The following is a 16,884-nucleotide window of genomic DNA, read 5'->3' on the forward strand; positions in this document are numbered from 1 at the left end:
GAAAAATAATGCATCAACGAGCCGTACTGTCAAGACCCAAAATTCCATCACAGGCATCATGATGACCCCTAGTCTCTAATACTAGGTAAGTCGATTACAATTACATTTCAAACCATTTTTTTTATATATACCAAGAGCGGAAATAATTACAAATATAATAACCTCTCAAGACCGGTAGTAATGAGTCACGAACTCTAACTGAATACATGGAATGATCACGAGGACCGAATATATAATACTGTTTGATTAAAAATTAACAGTACAATAAAACGAAAAGACTCCAAGGGACTGCGACAACCAAGCAGCTCTACCTTGAATCCTTACGGTCCCGCTTTAACTCTGCTCAAGTTTGATACCCCCAATACCTGGCTCTGCACAAAAATGTGCAGAAGTGTAGTATGAATACACCACAGTCAGTACCCAGTAAGTATCAAGACTAACCTCAGTGTAGTAGAGACGAGGTACAGTCAAGACACTCACTAGTCTAATAACATGTGCAATATAGTATAGAAAATAATACTGGAAAATAACTAGCAATGATAACAAGAACATCATAATTATTGCTCAGAAAAATAATAAATACAAATACACCCAATTAAATCAAATTCTTCAAATAAATGTCCTTCACATATAATTCTACCAAATAACTCTCTTTCAAATATAATTTTCCTCAAATAAATATCTTTCAAATACAATTCTTTCCTATAATACTTTCTAAATAAAAATCCTTCCAAATAAATATTTTGAATATAATGCTTCAATTAAAAAGTCACCATGTGACACCTCATTTCATAATAATAAAAATACGGGTCTCAGCCCATTTTCATATTTTTCATAAACACGGGTCTCAACTCATTTTTCCTATCTCCACGGCACTTCGTGCCCATAATTAAATCATCATAATTTTCTGGCACCTCGTGCCCTCATTTCATATCTCAACTGTACGGACAACTCATGTGCCAATATCCTCAATGTATATAAGATCCACATGATCAATTTATTTTTCAATAAATTAAGGTTAAAATCTTTAAATCAAGTAAGAAATCAATAAATGACTAAATTTATTTTAGGATCATTTGGGTGGAGAAAATAATATTTCAATTAAAACAAAACATCAGATAAACTAATGATTTGGATATAAAATTTATTAAATTAAAACATACTAGAATTATTCTTTTATTTAAAACAACTCAATCTTCAAAAACAAGTACAACCCAAAAATACAAATCCTCAAAGTCTCGTACGAAAAAGTCGAGGTCAATACAATACATCAAAAAATATAAAATACATAATATTAAGTGAAATAATACATCACGGAAAATACAAAAATTTATAAATTTCGAAAAAATAAAATAACCAAAGGCAATTGCAGCCATAGAAAAATATCAACAAAAGGGCACTCCCAAGGTACCGCCTCGTGGTCTCAAATCATAAATAAATTTACAATATCTCATTTTCTTATATGACCGCGGGAGCCTTCACATTTAATTTTAAAGAAATTATTTTTTTCGAAATAGCATCCCGAGTTTTTAGCCACCCTTATCACACCGCAAGACTTCTAGTAGTTCCCCTACTAGCCATGCGTTTTAAGTCACCCTTATCTCACCTCATGCGTATCAATATCACAATATTTCACAAATCGCATCTCAAGTGCCCAAATATCACAGCATAATACAACTTGCCCCTCAAGTGCCCAAATATTACAACATATCACAAATTGCACATCAAGTGCTCAAATATTATAACATATCACAAATTGCACATCAAGTGTTCAAATCTTACAATATATCACAAATTGCACATCAAGTGCTCAAATCTTACAACATATCACAAATTGTGCATCAAGTGCTCAAATATTATAACATATCACAAATTGCACATCAAGTGCTCAAATATTACAACTTTCCACAGAAATCAACAATACTTTATTTTTTCACAATAAGGAACCCACGACTCGATCATAATGTGTACAACATCTTAACAAAATGTTCGGGAGTGAAAAACTCAACCGAATAATATTTCACAATTTGGCACTTTGCCTCAATATGATTCACGGCCTTTTTAATTCAATACCAAATTTTCAACAACGTGAATTGAAAAGTAATTCATCAAGGAACAACACCTCTTTTAAATCACAACTTCAAGAAATAAATAGATTTATTTATCTTATTAACTAAATATTTCATTTAAATTATCTATAGGTAAAATCAATAATGAAAGTGTTTTCCATAAAAATGGCAACTCAAACAGACACAGAGTTCACGTAAAATTCTAGTAAAAATCACCCCAAATTATCATATAAAAATAACCTCGGCAAACAAGGAATGAGGCATGAAAAATAAGGGATTTAAGAAGTTACAACAATTTTCTAATTTAATACTTAAGGGGGTCTACGAATTTCAACCGATATAATATGCACATATAAACCAAGTACGTACTCGTCACCTCGCGTACATGATTTTAAATTACACAATTTTCACATAAGACTCAATGCCTAAGGGGTGATTTTCCCAATTCAAGGTTAGACAAGATACTTACCTTTTTGAAGTTATGCCGATATTCCAAAATAGCCGTCTTGCTTGAATAAATCCTCCGGACAACTCAAATCTATTCAAATTAATTCAATTTAGTCAATACTAATTATTGGAATTAATTCCATATGAAAATACTAATTTTCCAACAAAATCCGAAATTTAACTCAAAAATCGCTCGCGGGGCCCACATCATGGAATTCGACGAAACTCAAAAAATCTAACAACCCATTCAATTACGGGTCCACCCATACCAATTTTATCAAATTCCGATAACAACTTGATCTCCAACTCTTAAACTTTCGTTTTTGGAAGATTTTGCAATAATCTTGATTTTTCTTCCATAAATTCACGGATTCATGATGTAAATGAGTATGAAATTATGAAATATAATCAATATACGATAAGGAACACTTTCCCCAATATTTTCCCGTAAAAATTGCCCAAGAACCGTGCTCCAAAACGAAATGAAGAAAAAAACCATTTTTGGTCCTTAAGTTTCTGCCCATCCGTCACTAAAAGTCCATTTTCCGTCATTAAAAGTCCAGAACTTGCTTGTACCAGCCTTTATTCAATCTAACATAACCTTTTGTACAAATATCCAAATAATGAATGGTTTAACGTTCTGGAAACTAGAATCAAAAGAGTACAACTTTCATGTTTTGAAAGGTTTCCAATTCCTTATGCATTGTGAGATATAATCTTCCAAAGTCGGCTCCACGCCTCAGAAATATCTAGCGAAACTGATATACCAGCCTTTATTCAGTCCATCATAACTTTCTTTACAAATGTCCAAATATTGAATAGTTTAATTTTGTGAAAACTAGTATCAAAGGGCTACAACTTTGAAGTTTTAAAATTTTTGAGATTCCTTATAGATTGCAATATATAAGCTTTCAAATTTGGCTCCACGCATGAGAAATTTCGGGCGAAATTTCTGGCGAAACTGCTCTACCAGCTTTCATTCAATACATCATAACTTCCTGTACAAATGTCCAAATAATGAATGGTTTAACGTTATAGAAACTAGAAACAGAGGACTATAACTTTGAAGTTTTAAACATTTTCAGATTCCTTATATATTGTGAGATATAACCTTCCAACTTTGGCTCCACGCACCAAACATTTCTGGCGAACAGCTTTGCAACAGAAATTTCCAGCAACCCTCTTTGTTCGAAATCCATTCCGTTTAACTTCTGAAATCCACCCGAAGCCCTCGGGACCTTAATCAATTATACCAACATATCCCAAAATACAATACAAAATTAGTCGAGGCTTCAAACCACATCAAACAACATTAAAAAGATGAATTGCACCTCAAATCAAAATCTATAATCTTTGAACTTTCAAATTTTATATCTTGTGCCGAAATACATCAAATCAATTCGGAATGACTTCAAATTTTGCACACAAGTCATAAATGACATAACGGACCTATTTCAATTTCCAGAATCGGATTCCGACCTCGATATCAAAAAGTCAACCCCCCAGTCAAACTTCCCAAAAATTCAACTTTTGGCATTTCAAGCCTAATTTCATTACAGGCCTCCAAATCATTTTTCGGACACGCTCCTCTATCCAAAATCAGCATACGGAGCTATTAACATCATTAAAATTCTATTCCGGAGTCATTTGATCAAAAGTCAACTCTCCGGTAACTCTTTCCATTTAAGCTTCTAATTAAGGATTGTTTCTTTTAATAATTCTGAATCTTCCAAAAAATAAAATTCGACCACACCCGTGGGTCATAATACTTATTACGAAGTTGCTCGAAACCTTAAGTCGCTGAACGGGGCGTTAATTCTTAAAACGACAAGTCGGGTCGTTACACGCACAATCGAGGGAGATATTTTGACACAAAAAATTATTTTCTTGTCATATTACTGTTGTGCCGAAGTTTTTGAGCAAAATTTCAGCATAAGTTTATCATTCAATTTGTTCACGGGTTTCATTGATCAAAGAGTTGATAGCAAAGATCGGTCTTGGTGTGGATACACATAGAGTGTTCACACTATCGAAGAAAATTCTGAAAGGAGGCTCTCTTCACCAGGTACGTCTTAGATCCGATCTTTGACATGTAAATAAATTTTAAACACGAAAAGATCTGCCTAGGATTGTTATTGTCTTCCGCTGCGTGTTACGAATACCTATATGCAATCCTTCAATATATATATATATATATATTATTTAATTGACGTAGTCGACCTTAATAGCATTTAGTGTCGTGACTGGATTAGCAATGATTGAATAGGCTGCTTTATCGAGCAGCATGGTTGCATCACATCCAGGGCAATCATCAACAACTTTTACTACAACACTCTTGCCAGTGCAAGGGTGTGGCACTGTACCAGTGCATGTGACCTTTACTAATGTTCCACAATTATATTCACCCCCGAGATGATCACTCGCTGCTAAGAGGGTACCTTGGGGTGTGTTTCCAAAACAATCCGTAGCTGTAACAACAATAAAAATTATACATCAGTACTAAATAAGTTTGGATGAATAAAAATAATCCATTAATATTAAGCAAATAAATGAATGAGACAAGTGAATTGTTGCCCAACAACAAACTCAGTAGTTTCCATAAGTGGAGTCTGGGGGATAAGATGTACGCAGCCTTACCCCTACTTCTGGAAGGGCTGAGAGTCTGATTTCGATATACTCTCCGCTAGAGAACGACTCAAAAAGAAAAGGTGATGCACTATTTTTATTTAAGTGGGCATCAATTTCATATAAAAATAGTAATTAACATGCTATAATAAATTAAATTTTTTTGATAGTGTAAAGAAATTCTTTACACAAAGTGTATATAATGTGAGTTTTTTTGTCTAATAATATTTATAGAGTAATAAATTGAAAGGATGAAATTTACGTTGACTGGGGAAGGTAGACCAATATTTCGCAGTCCCTGGTATAGCCAAAGCAATGGAGAACAAAGTTGCTACAACACAAATAATGACAAGAATACATTTAGAAAGAGGCATTTGTTTTTTAAAACTTTTTTATTTCACTGATACATCTACCCAATCAGTAATCACCACCTTTTTATACTCTTTTGTAGGTGACCATTGGCTAAAATATGGTAACCAGTTAAGAGTATTAAGGCAATCTTTTTTTTTTAGTCAAAAGATCCACCTTGCTGGTGGGTTTTAGAAATATCAATTATTGTGCATTTCCTATCTTACTATATTCATATGCATTGTGATATTTTCATGTGGTATCCAGATGTGTTGTGATGGATTGATAAATACCCTTTTATCTTTAAATCAAAAGTTTTGGGTTCGATCTTGAGTATGGAGTCTCTTATATTAGAAAACGCTTTATCCTCTAACTAGTATTTAAAAGACGAGGGCATAAGACAGGGTACTTTACTTAATACGGGGCGAGGAATGAATAATATAGCATTATAACAAAAAAATAATATAAAAGATACATTAAAAAAAAATACTAAAATAAAAAAAGAATGAAAGAACCACATAAAATAAAACATCTAGCACATTTTACAAGTATAAATAATGCAATACTTTTAAAGTTACTATGAAATATAAATTTACTAAAACGTCTTAACTTTCAAACGATTAAAAGTCATAATTTCTTAAAAACTATTATTAAACATCATATTTTACATCCTTAAAAGTAATACTCAATAAATTTTATCAACACTGTAACTTAAAATTGTAATGACCAGATAAGCCATCTAGAGTTTTAACCCTTAATTCTGTGTTGTGAAAACTCAAATGTCTCCGTTTAGCCTTCCTCGATTTGCGAGTGTAGTCTGTGTCTTCTTCTAGAAGGTTTTCGTGTGAAAAATTGATTAAAATGTGAAATCGTGCTTCAAAATTCATTTGAGTTGACTTCCGTCAATATTGAGCATATGCTCGGAATCAAATCCGGAGGTCCCTATCTTGATTTATCGCAATTTTTGTTGAAAATTAGAAGTTTAAATGTTTAAAGAAATTACAAGTTTGACCGAACTTTGACTTTGATGCTAGCAGGTCCGGATTTTTGTTTTGGACCTTAGAAAAGGTTCATTATTGTATTTATGCATTGTCTGCAAAATTTGGTGCAAAACAGAGTTGAATTGACGTGATTCGGACGTCTGGTTGTTAAAATAAAAGTTATTAAGTTTCATTAAAAATTTTATTCGTTTTGGTATCCGATTCATAGTTATAGGCGTTATTTTGGTGTTTTGATTGGGCGAGCGAGTTCGTATAATATTTTTTGACTTATGTGTATATTTGGTTTGGAAGCCCGAGGGCTCGGGTGAGTTTCGGATTAGCTACGAGTGTTTTGAACTTAAGGGAAAATTCTAGTTGTTAGCTTCTGCTGGTTTCTGGAGTTTTCTTCTTCGCAATCGCGAATAATGTCCAGCGATCGCGAAGAGTAATTTGGAAAAGTAGAGGAGATTGTTCTTCGCGAACGCGAAGTGGAGGGGGGCTTTCCTTTCGTGAACATGGTTGTTCCTCTGCGAACGCGAAGTAATGTGGTCTTGGCGGAACTGGGTTGGTGTGCTACGTGAACGCGGAATCTGGGCCGCGAAAGCGGTGGTCAGGAGGGAAGAACCATCTCAAACGCGAAGCACTTCTCACGAACGCGTAGGCCATTTTGGCCACTGTGCATTGCGAACACGACAGGTTCTTCGCGAACGCGATGAAGACTTGACGCACAGACCTTAAAACATTTTAAATACGTGATTTCACTCATTTTCACCACCTTTCCATTTGAGCTCGGCCTAGAGGCGATTTGGAGAAGAAAATTCATCATCATTTCCTAGGTTAGCATACTAGGCAGAAAACTATGGATTTGGGAAGAATTGAACATTTTAGCAAATTCGGGATTTAGACCTCAATTTGGGGTCGGATTTCAAAACTAATTACATAATCAGGCTCTGGTTGAATGGGTAAATGAGTTTTGGTCCGAATCGCTGATTTTGACCAAGCAAGTCCGGGGTTGACTTTTTCTGAATTTTTGGGAAAAGTATAAAAATCCTAACTTTATGTATTGTAATTGATTTCACTAGCATTATTTGATGTTATTGAGTCAATTTTGGTTATATACGATTGGTTTGGAGGCGTATTCTAGAGGAAAGGCCCTGGTAGAACTGTGAGTTTATTGCATAGTGATGTAAGTATTGGGTTTAACCTTTATTTGAGGAAATTAGGAACCCTTGGGCTATGTGCTATCTGAAATTCATGTGTTGCGGCGTATATGCGAGGTGACGAGTGTATATACGCCGCCAAAATATTTGTTTCCCTGTTTTTCTATATTTCATTACATGCCTTAACTGTTACATGCTCTAAAAGCTTCCCGTGCATTTATTTGCTACTTGTCACTTATTGTTCTCGTGTTAAAAATGTTAGATTCTCCCCTGCTTCCATGATTTACTTGTACCCTTAGTTGTCATTTATTTGAATTATCTTGCGGTTTAATATTCATTATAGTGGATTCTTAATTTGAGGCAAGATTTCCTTTTTGGTTCTACTTCATATCCATTAATCATAGAGGTCTCTTGTGATTCAAGTTGTTAAATTAATTACATATTTTAATTTATTCATATTGTACGATGGGATCGAGTTGTGCTCCGCATTAGGTGAAACAATGATGGATTGATATGGAGAAATAAGGGTGAATTTATATTGATATGATGGGATCGGGTTGTGCGCCGCAACGGGTGAAATAAAGATGGGTTGATATGGCGAAATAAGGGTGAATTTATATTGATATGGTGGGATCGGATTGCACGCCGAAGCAGGTGAAATAAGGGTGGGTTGTTATGGTAAAATAAGGGTGAATTATGATATAGATTCTTATTATATTATAGGATTAGTCTGGACATCACAACATATATTTATTTATTATTATTGATATTATTATGGTGGAATAAGGTATAATTGTGTCGTACGGTGGGATCGGGTTGCGCGCCGCAACAGTCTATGTGTTTTTATTCCTTATTGTGTTGTGTTGGCTTCGGTACATTCATACGAGACTCTTAGGATTGGTATTTCTGGCATTTACTGGTTTTCCTTCGGAGGTTGAGTTACTTTCATGTGTTAACTATTTTAATTCGTTTTCATATTATTCTTTCCTGTCTTCATTTTATAATGCATATAGGTTATTGTAAGTGACTACCTTAGCTTCGCCATTACTTCGTCGAGGTTAGGCTTGACACTTACAGAGTGCATGACATCGGTACTCAAACTACACTCTGCACTTCTTGTGCAGATTTTGGTACTGGTCCAAGTTGTACGTGAGGTACACCGGCTTGGATTATCACATTTGGAGACTTGAGTTAAATCTGCTGACGTCCGCAGACCTTGAGGTCCCCTTCCTCTTTTCTTATTTAATGTTCATTTCATTCAACACAATTGTATTTATTTCAGACTGTAATGGTAGAAATTTGTGCACTTGTGCACTTGTGACTCTAGATCCGAGGTTGTACTTAGATATTTTTGTTATTATACCATTTCGCACATCATTGCAGTTTTATTTCAGTTTAATTGGTTTTAAGTACTTGAATTATTTTAAATGATATAAGATTTACTCTAACGTTGTCTTGCCTAACAAGTGAAATGATAAGCCCCATCACGATCCCGAAGGTGGGCATTCAGGGTCCTGACAAGTTGGTATCAGAGAACTAGGTTACCTAGGTCACACGAGTCATGAGAAGCTTAGTAGAGTTTGGAGGATCAATGTGGAGACGTCTGTACATATCTTTTAGAGGCTATGGAGTTTAGGAATAATTTCACTTCTATTCTTCTCTGTCGTGCAATTTTATTCTATTATTGATAATTGAACTCTTCTATTCTTGTTCTCTCGCAGATGGCAAGAACACGTACTGCATCAACAGCTGGATAGCAGGTGGAGTCCCAGTGGCAGCTCCTACTAGGGGCAGAGATCAAGGCTGAGGTCGTGCCAAAGGTCATGGTAGAGGCAGAGCTCAACCTAGAGCTCGAGCAGCACCACCAATAGTGGAGCCTCAGTTAGATTCTGATGAGGATGTTCCAGCTCAAACTGTACATGTTGGACCAGCTCAGGTCCTGGAGGGGTTCATCGCCAATCCAGTGCTTCATGATGCTCTAGTCCGTTTGGTGGGACCTATAGAGTGTGTGGCCCAGATCGGTACATTTCTGGTAGCACCAGCCGTCTCTCATACTGGGTGAGCAGCACAGACTCCCGCTACTCACACTCTGAAGCAGATGGCTCCCCAGTATCAGACTCCAGCAGCCCAGCTAGCTTGGGTAGTTTTGTCGGTTGTTGCGGCACAGGTCGGTGATAGGTCCGCCATGTCTTCTGAGGCTTTATTGAGATTGTACAAGTTTACTAAGCTCTTTCTAGTTCACTTAAGTGGTTCACCTTCTGAGGACCCACAAGATTATCTTGATCATTACCATGAAGTGTTGCGGAACATGGGTATAGTTGAGACTAATAGGGTCGATTTTGATGTATTTCAGATGATGGGTTCTGCCAGGAGGTGGTGGAGAGATTATATGTTGACCAGACCTACTGGGTCGCCTGTACTAACTTGTGATCAGTTTTCACATCTATTTCTAGAGAAGTTCCTCCCCATCACTCTGAGAGAAGAGTACCTTAGACAGTTTGAGCACCTTCAGCAACGTAGTATGACTATTAGTTAGTACGAGACTCGTTTTGTAGACCTAGCTCGTCATGTCATTATCTTGATTCCTATGGGGAGGGAGAGAGTGAGGAGATTTATTGATGGACTCACTTACTCTATCAAGCAACAGATGGACAAGGAGACCGGGAGTGATATTTTCTTCCAAATAGTTGCAAACATTGCTAGGTGTATCGAGATGGTTCGTGTTCAAGATAGGGGGCAGGTGTCGGATAAGAGGCCTCGTCATTCTAGTGGTTTCAGTGGTGCCTCATCTGGAGGCAGGGATACTGTTGCCCAAAATCGCAACTAAATAAATTAACATCTGGAAGAGTACCGAGGACTTGTGATCAATTATCAACTAAATCAAGCAAATTCTAACTTATCGAGTCAAGAACAAGTTCAAAGTGATTTTTGATTAATTGATTCTACTAACTAACGTTACGAGTAAAAGAAGAACTAATTAAATAGCACACTTAGCATGAAGAGTAGAATTCAATGAGAATTAATATTCCAGGGTTATGGCTGGTTAACAATCCTGTTGAATTCTTCAATCGAATCGACTCATTATTTTATCTGGGCTATTAATCTGCAATGATTATAATACACATATAAATTTGACAACTTCTACTCCCCTATTCAATTTATTCTAAACCCTATATTTCTATGAGATTAGAGATAAAAAGAACGCGTTAACAATTTCTTGCAAAATTGGCTAAGCACGGCGAATAGGTATATTTCTATCTGTATTCGCAAATCAAATCCCCAATGACTAGGTTCACGATCAGGCTCTATTCAATCCTATTGCAATCAAGAATTACCTATTTCAAATTTCACTCAAAATTCATACATAGTATTTCACTGTTAGCTAGACAGTAAAATAATTAAACTCAGGAATGAATAAACAACCCAATATGATAAATTAACTCGTCAAGTCAATATTCGAATATCAACATTCATATAAAACTATAACCCCAGAACAAATGTGTTTTAGCCACACATAGTCATGGTAGCAATCTCAAATAATTCCCATGAATACATAAAAATCAATAAACGAAGAGAAAAGCCAGAACTCAAGACGAAATTCGTGGTTTCCAAACTCTATAATGGCTTTTTCCTTCTTTCCTGTGTGTTAGATGACCTAAGAGAGGCATTTTTGGCTTATATATTGCATACAAAAGTCGTAGGCCAAAGTTTTCCTTTTCCTAGTCCGAATCAGCTTCAGGGATTGATATTGGGGTGGATGCGAAGCTTCCACTTCTTTAGCTTCGCATGCTAGGGTGGATACTTTTGTTCCTTCATCTCTACTATGCCCAGGTGCGGATGCTAAGGCAGATGCCTTGGCCCAACTTCACTGGTAAGGGTACAACAATTTCAACTTTTCCTAGGTTAGATGCGACGCATCCACCCTCTTCTCCTATAGCTGGAGTACTTTTTCTTCATATTTGTGCACTCCAAACACCCTAAATCATCACACATAACTCAATTAGTCATAAAATCAATAATTAACACATTGTAAACACCAAATAGCACCAAAAAGTGGTTAAAACATGGGTGAAGTAACATTATAACATATAGAAATATGCCCAACATCACCACCCCACACTTAAACCTTTGTTCATCCTTGAGCAAAGTAGAATCAACCTACAATGGATCGAACAAAATTAAGCTCATCTTTATCAAGCCACAAATTTCAATTAAGCTCAAGCACTCATGACTTTGGTTGATACCAACAATTAGACCTTTGCATATGCATTCTTGGACTTTCCTCCCCATAATAAAACCATGCCTAGCCCGATATTGAATAGTTCAAACCAATCAAATAGCAAATTCGGGACATCTCAACCTCATAAACTGACTCCCTGGCATAACTACTTTCAGACCAACTTACTCATTCTGACTGAAGAGCTTAATAAAGTCACTTATCCATCATGAAACATGTGCCCTCTCAACAAAATTAAGAGAGATAATCCACACACTCAAATAAAGTTCGAACGTAATTTAAGGACTTTAAACAATAGAGGAAATCACTCACTCTCTCAAAGAAGTTCACATGTGCACAAAAGGTACCATATGCTTGCCCGTTATGTAAATCTCTTCTAATGTAGGCCTGCTCAGTCTAAAATCAATTAGGACTTTATCTTGGTTGTAACGTGGGCTAAGGTACATGTAGGATATATTTAGGAATAGTGGTTTATCCTCTTAAGCACTTTAACACAATTCTTCAATCCACTTAAATATCACAAACAAGATCACTCCCCAAAATTATTCCCTCTTTCTTTATTTAAGCATTACTTCAATTTATACCCCACTAGCAAGAACAAGACAACAATTTATTCATCTCTATTTTTCCTTCTATTTTTTTTTTAGATTTCTTTTTTAATTTCCACTAGTGATATATTATTTTATAAAACAAGTGCACATTTCTCCCTTTCATTGGTTTCACTCGAAAGCCACCCAAATCCCCTCCTTACTTCTTCTAGCGCTTATTTCATAATCAAAGTGCCTTAAGAGGTACAAGGATCAAAGTTTCAATTAAGAATAAAAGGATATATGTTTGTAATGTGGGTGCCAAATAAAAGGTCTTCAGGCTCAAAATGGCTAACTAGGGATGATTTTATTTGTGGTAGCATTACAATTCAAAAAAAAAGATCAAAGAAGGCCTAAATTTATATTTCAAACCGAGCAAAACCTAGGATTTCACTTCAACTCAGATGGAGGGCAAGTTCTAGACACAATTGTACTATATGGAACTACATCAAAATTCTCACCACACAATGGCACATGATTCACTTAGGATGGCGACATTCCAACTCTCAATCAAAGCAAGTACAGAGTTAAGCCACAATTTTAATGCACAAGGCACATCAGTTAGCACAAGAGTCAAGAAAATGAGCCTAAGCGTCACAAAACAAGCTATTCTACTTTCCAAAGCACAAATAAGTCTCAAAAACTCATGGGGAGAGTTAAAATCCACATGCCCAGGTCTAACTCTGCTGGTATCAAATAAGTCATTAAGTATACTGAATTTAGTTTGAGTCTCTATATCCTACACTACTTTAAAAAAAATAAATTTATACCCAGTTCAAAACTTCACCCCTTGGAAAAGAACCGATAGCCAAAGAAAACCCAACGGGGGTTATTGCCTAATAGATTAACCTTTAAACTAACTACTCAAAACAAATAAAATATTTTTGTTCTTTGCTTTATTTGTCTGTCAATTTCCTAATACTAACACTACTTCCTAGAATCAAATGAAAATCTGTTTGTCTTTTTCCAAGGATCTTAATCCATCAAGAGAACTGTCTAGATTTTCTGTCGTCGGGAAAAGTTCTCTATTTTCTGTTATTTTTATAAGGCTATTTACTACAAATGTAACAACACGAGACTGAGAGGTACTACTTATAAAAGAATTTACTAACTATTACAGGCCATTAATTTAATGAATATTACAGCCGCAAAAGTATCAAAAGTAACAAACATCGTAATAGTTAAGTACATTCATCCATACAAAAAAATTGATTAACCCCCACCCAACACTTGGAATCGTGTGTTGTCCCCAATGCACACAAATAAAGTACAGTAGGGTGAGAAGAAACTCCCTCAAGTCAATGTGGAGGGCTCCTCCGTGGTCTGTAGAGGAGCATCAACAGTAGTGGTTTGGTAAGCCCGGGCGGAAGCAGCGACAACCATCGAAGGAGTACTCGAAGCATCCATGACAGCTATCATGGCCCCCTATGGCATAGCAATAGCATCATCACGAATAGTGGGCTCGGTCATAGTCCTGTCCTCACCAGATAGAGGTAAGTCTGTAGCCTGCGACACGACGGTCTCAGTGGGCATGGTGGCTCGAGACCCTAGAACTATAGAAGGGGCAGAAGTGGATAGTCCAGCATCGGATGGTGCAAGCAATTGTGAAATATCTATATATGTACATTGGACCAAATCACGGAGGAGTAATGATACCTACCTTATCATCGTAGCCTACTCAACCTAGACTTGGCTAAGATCTACACAAGTATGAATTAACTCACCGCGAGTGGCACTCAACTCTGCACAAGTCTCGATCAACTCAGCTATGTTCTCATGTATATCAGCTCTCATCTGCTCAAACAACTATTGAATGGTGAACTTAGAAGCCCTCCCCTTAGTCGGCTCTAGTACATGAGTAATATCACATGGTCCTGGAGATTTAGCCTCGATGTCATCATTCTCCTTGTCCCTTGTCACTCCCATCTCTGTCAAGTATGTCGATAAGGTATTCGCGAAGAACAACCTCCACTTTTAGTCCATTCTAGTGTGCCGCATCTGGTCGTGCATAATGGCTCCCAAATTGAGCGAGATCCCCTCTATTAATGCATACAACACTAGTGCTCGGTATCACTGAACATTAGTTTTGTGTTGGCACGACATCAAGCGATTGCATATGAAATTCAACACCACACGTGCCAATGCGCTCATGAACTCTTTGGCCAAAGAATGGTACTCCACACTTCCATGCTTCCAATTTGTATCTTTCTTGGTAGGGCATATGACTGACTGAATATATGAGTAATCAGGCTCTCTGCATAGAGAGTTATACTTGTTCGTTTGTGTATGTGGCACCCCTAAGAACCCGTTCAGAGCTTCATCTGAGACATTGATATCCACCCCTCGCACTCTCACAATGTTACCTCGTGAGTGCCGCCAATTGACGTAAAGCTCTCTGACAATGGAAAGGTTTGCCTTTCCGTGGCCCTTCAAGATAGGACCCCATTGTTGCACCTCTCGAATTAATTTCAGAAGATCTGGATAATATTTCTTCAGTGCTCCAATGTTGATTGGCCTTTCTGCAATGTACTTCTTAGAATCCAGGATCTTCTCATAAGCCCGGAATGCTTTTTCACTAACAAAATTCTTCTCCCAAGCAGCTCGGTCAACTGGTTCACCCTCATCCTCGTCGCTCATGTTGTCATCTGTGAGCTCATAGTCTGACTCAGACTTAAACTCAGATTCTGCATTAGCCAGCTTCTTCCCTTTTATCTTTCGGGTCAACCTGCTTGGTGGATTTGGTCTGGTGCGGCACAGGTTCTCTGAACTCTATCCCCTTGCTTGGCGGATTCACTGATGTTTTTGTGGTACCCCTTTTTACAGTTCTCCACATTATTGGTTCCTCTTCTTCTTACTCCGACAAATCAATTAATTGCCTAGGTGGCAGTGCCTTTGCTTTCTCAGTCTGTTTCCTTTTGTTTTGTGGCTTTCGAGCACCTGTTACTTTTTCGGCAGGCTTTTTGGGAGGTTGCTTGTCATGATCTCTTTCTTGTTGCTTAGATGTCTTGCTCGTTGCCTCCATTTTGAACCTATGTACCTGCAGGACAAAGAAGTCAACAATTAGTTTGCAAAAGTGTAAATTTTCAATCATCCGCATACCTATGCCATTCAGTATTTTAGTCAAGCATAGCGCATGGCTTTCAGCGAAAATTAGTTATCTGGTTGCAAACACGTTAGGAATGCACCTATATACATGATTATGCGCAATGAAAGACAAATTCAGGTGTCGCTCTAATCATGTGCAATTACCTACAAAAGCTCACATTGGATTTAGTTAGCTATATCATCATAAACTTCGTGAAACCCCACACTTATTCTCAAGATATACCAATATGCATAGAGAACACATAATGCAATTGCAAGAATAATGTACATCACAATACAAGCAGTTAAGCCATTTAATTGCATTTAATTCAGCCAGGAAGTTGGTCACTCGGAAGCCTAACGACCATCAGATGCTTAAAAATGAAAGGTGAAAGAGTGAGGAGCATATGTAGCTTCTACACCCTAAGACGACTATACACAATCACTCAAATGACCCCACACTTATTCACTAGCATATACTAGTGTCTCTCGGTTACTCAGACTTTGTCGGCGCCTAAATTAACCTCACAGGCAATTCGTCAAACATATGGGGTGCACTGGTGTGGGATAGCTCCTTCTCACCATAAAGCATACACAATACCGTGCAAAAATTGATCAGATGAAGAGAATTATAGTTTGTCATCATCACGTACAGTAAGAACCAACAAACAGGTAGAAACAAGCAATAACCTCAAAGTTTTTCAAAGTCTTCTCTTAAGCTCTTGTGTAGGATTCCCATTGGTAAAACCTAGTCTATGGGGAATTGGGGGTGGGATTCTGCCGCCTTACAAAGATAAGAGAGAAAAGAGAGATAAAAGACGAGGAGGTAGAGTCACATACATGTTGCGTTTGATCAATTCAAGCAGCAACAATGAGAGGAAATGTGTGTGGAGTTGAGAGGAAACGGGTGGGAGACGTTTTTGGGGTTATTAGGTATGAAGTATAATAAAAGTATAACACCTTACATGTTGTGTGTGAGTTTGAACGCGACGCATCTGCTTAATTTCCCAAAACCTCGGTGGGATGTGACCTTGGTCGCGATGGCTGGTGTTCACTGCCTCGTTCATTGGCCCTGCTATTTTTGGGCGCTAGGGAGGATGCGACGCATCCACCCTATTTTCTCCTACTTGTTGTGTTTTATTTTTGATAAATACATACAAGAATTAATTCCTAGAAAAAAATAAAATAAAATTAAGGAACTTCTAAAACAAAATAAAAAATACAAAACAAACGTGAAAAATGAACAAACTACGAAAAACAAAAGAAAATGCTTGGGTTTCCTCCCAAGAAGCGCCTGAGTTAACGCCGCGGCACGACGCAACACGTTCTTCACGCATACTTTAGTGC

Source organism: Nicotiana tabacum, unplaced genomic scaffold (assembly GCF_000715075.1).
Source record: "Nicotiana tabacum cultivar K326 unplaced genomic scaffold, ASM71507v2 Un00084, whole genome shotgun sequence".
Classification (NCBI taxonomy): domain Eukaryota; kingdom Viridiplantae; phylum Streptophyta; class Magnoliopsida; order Solanales; family Solanaceae; genus Nicotiana; species Nicotiana tabacum.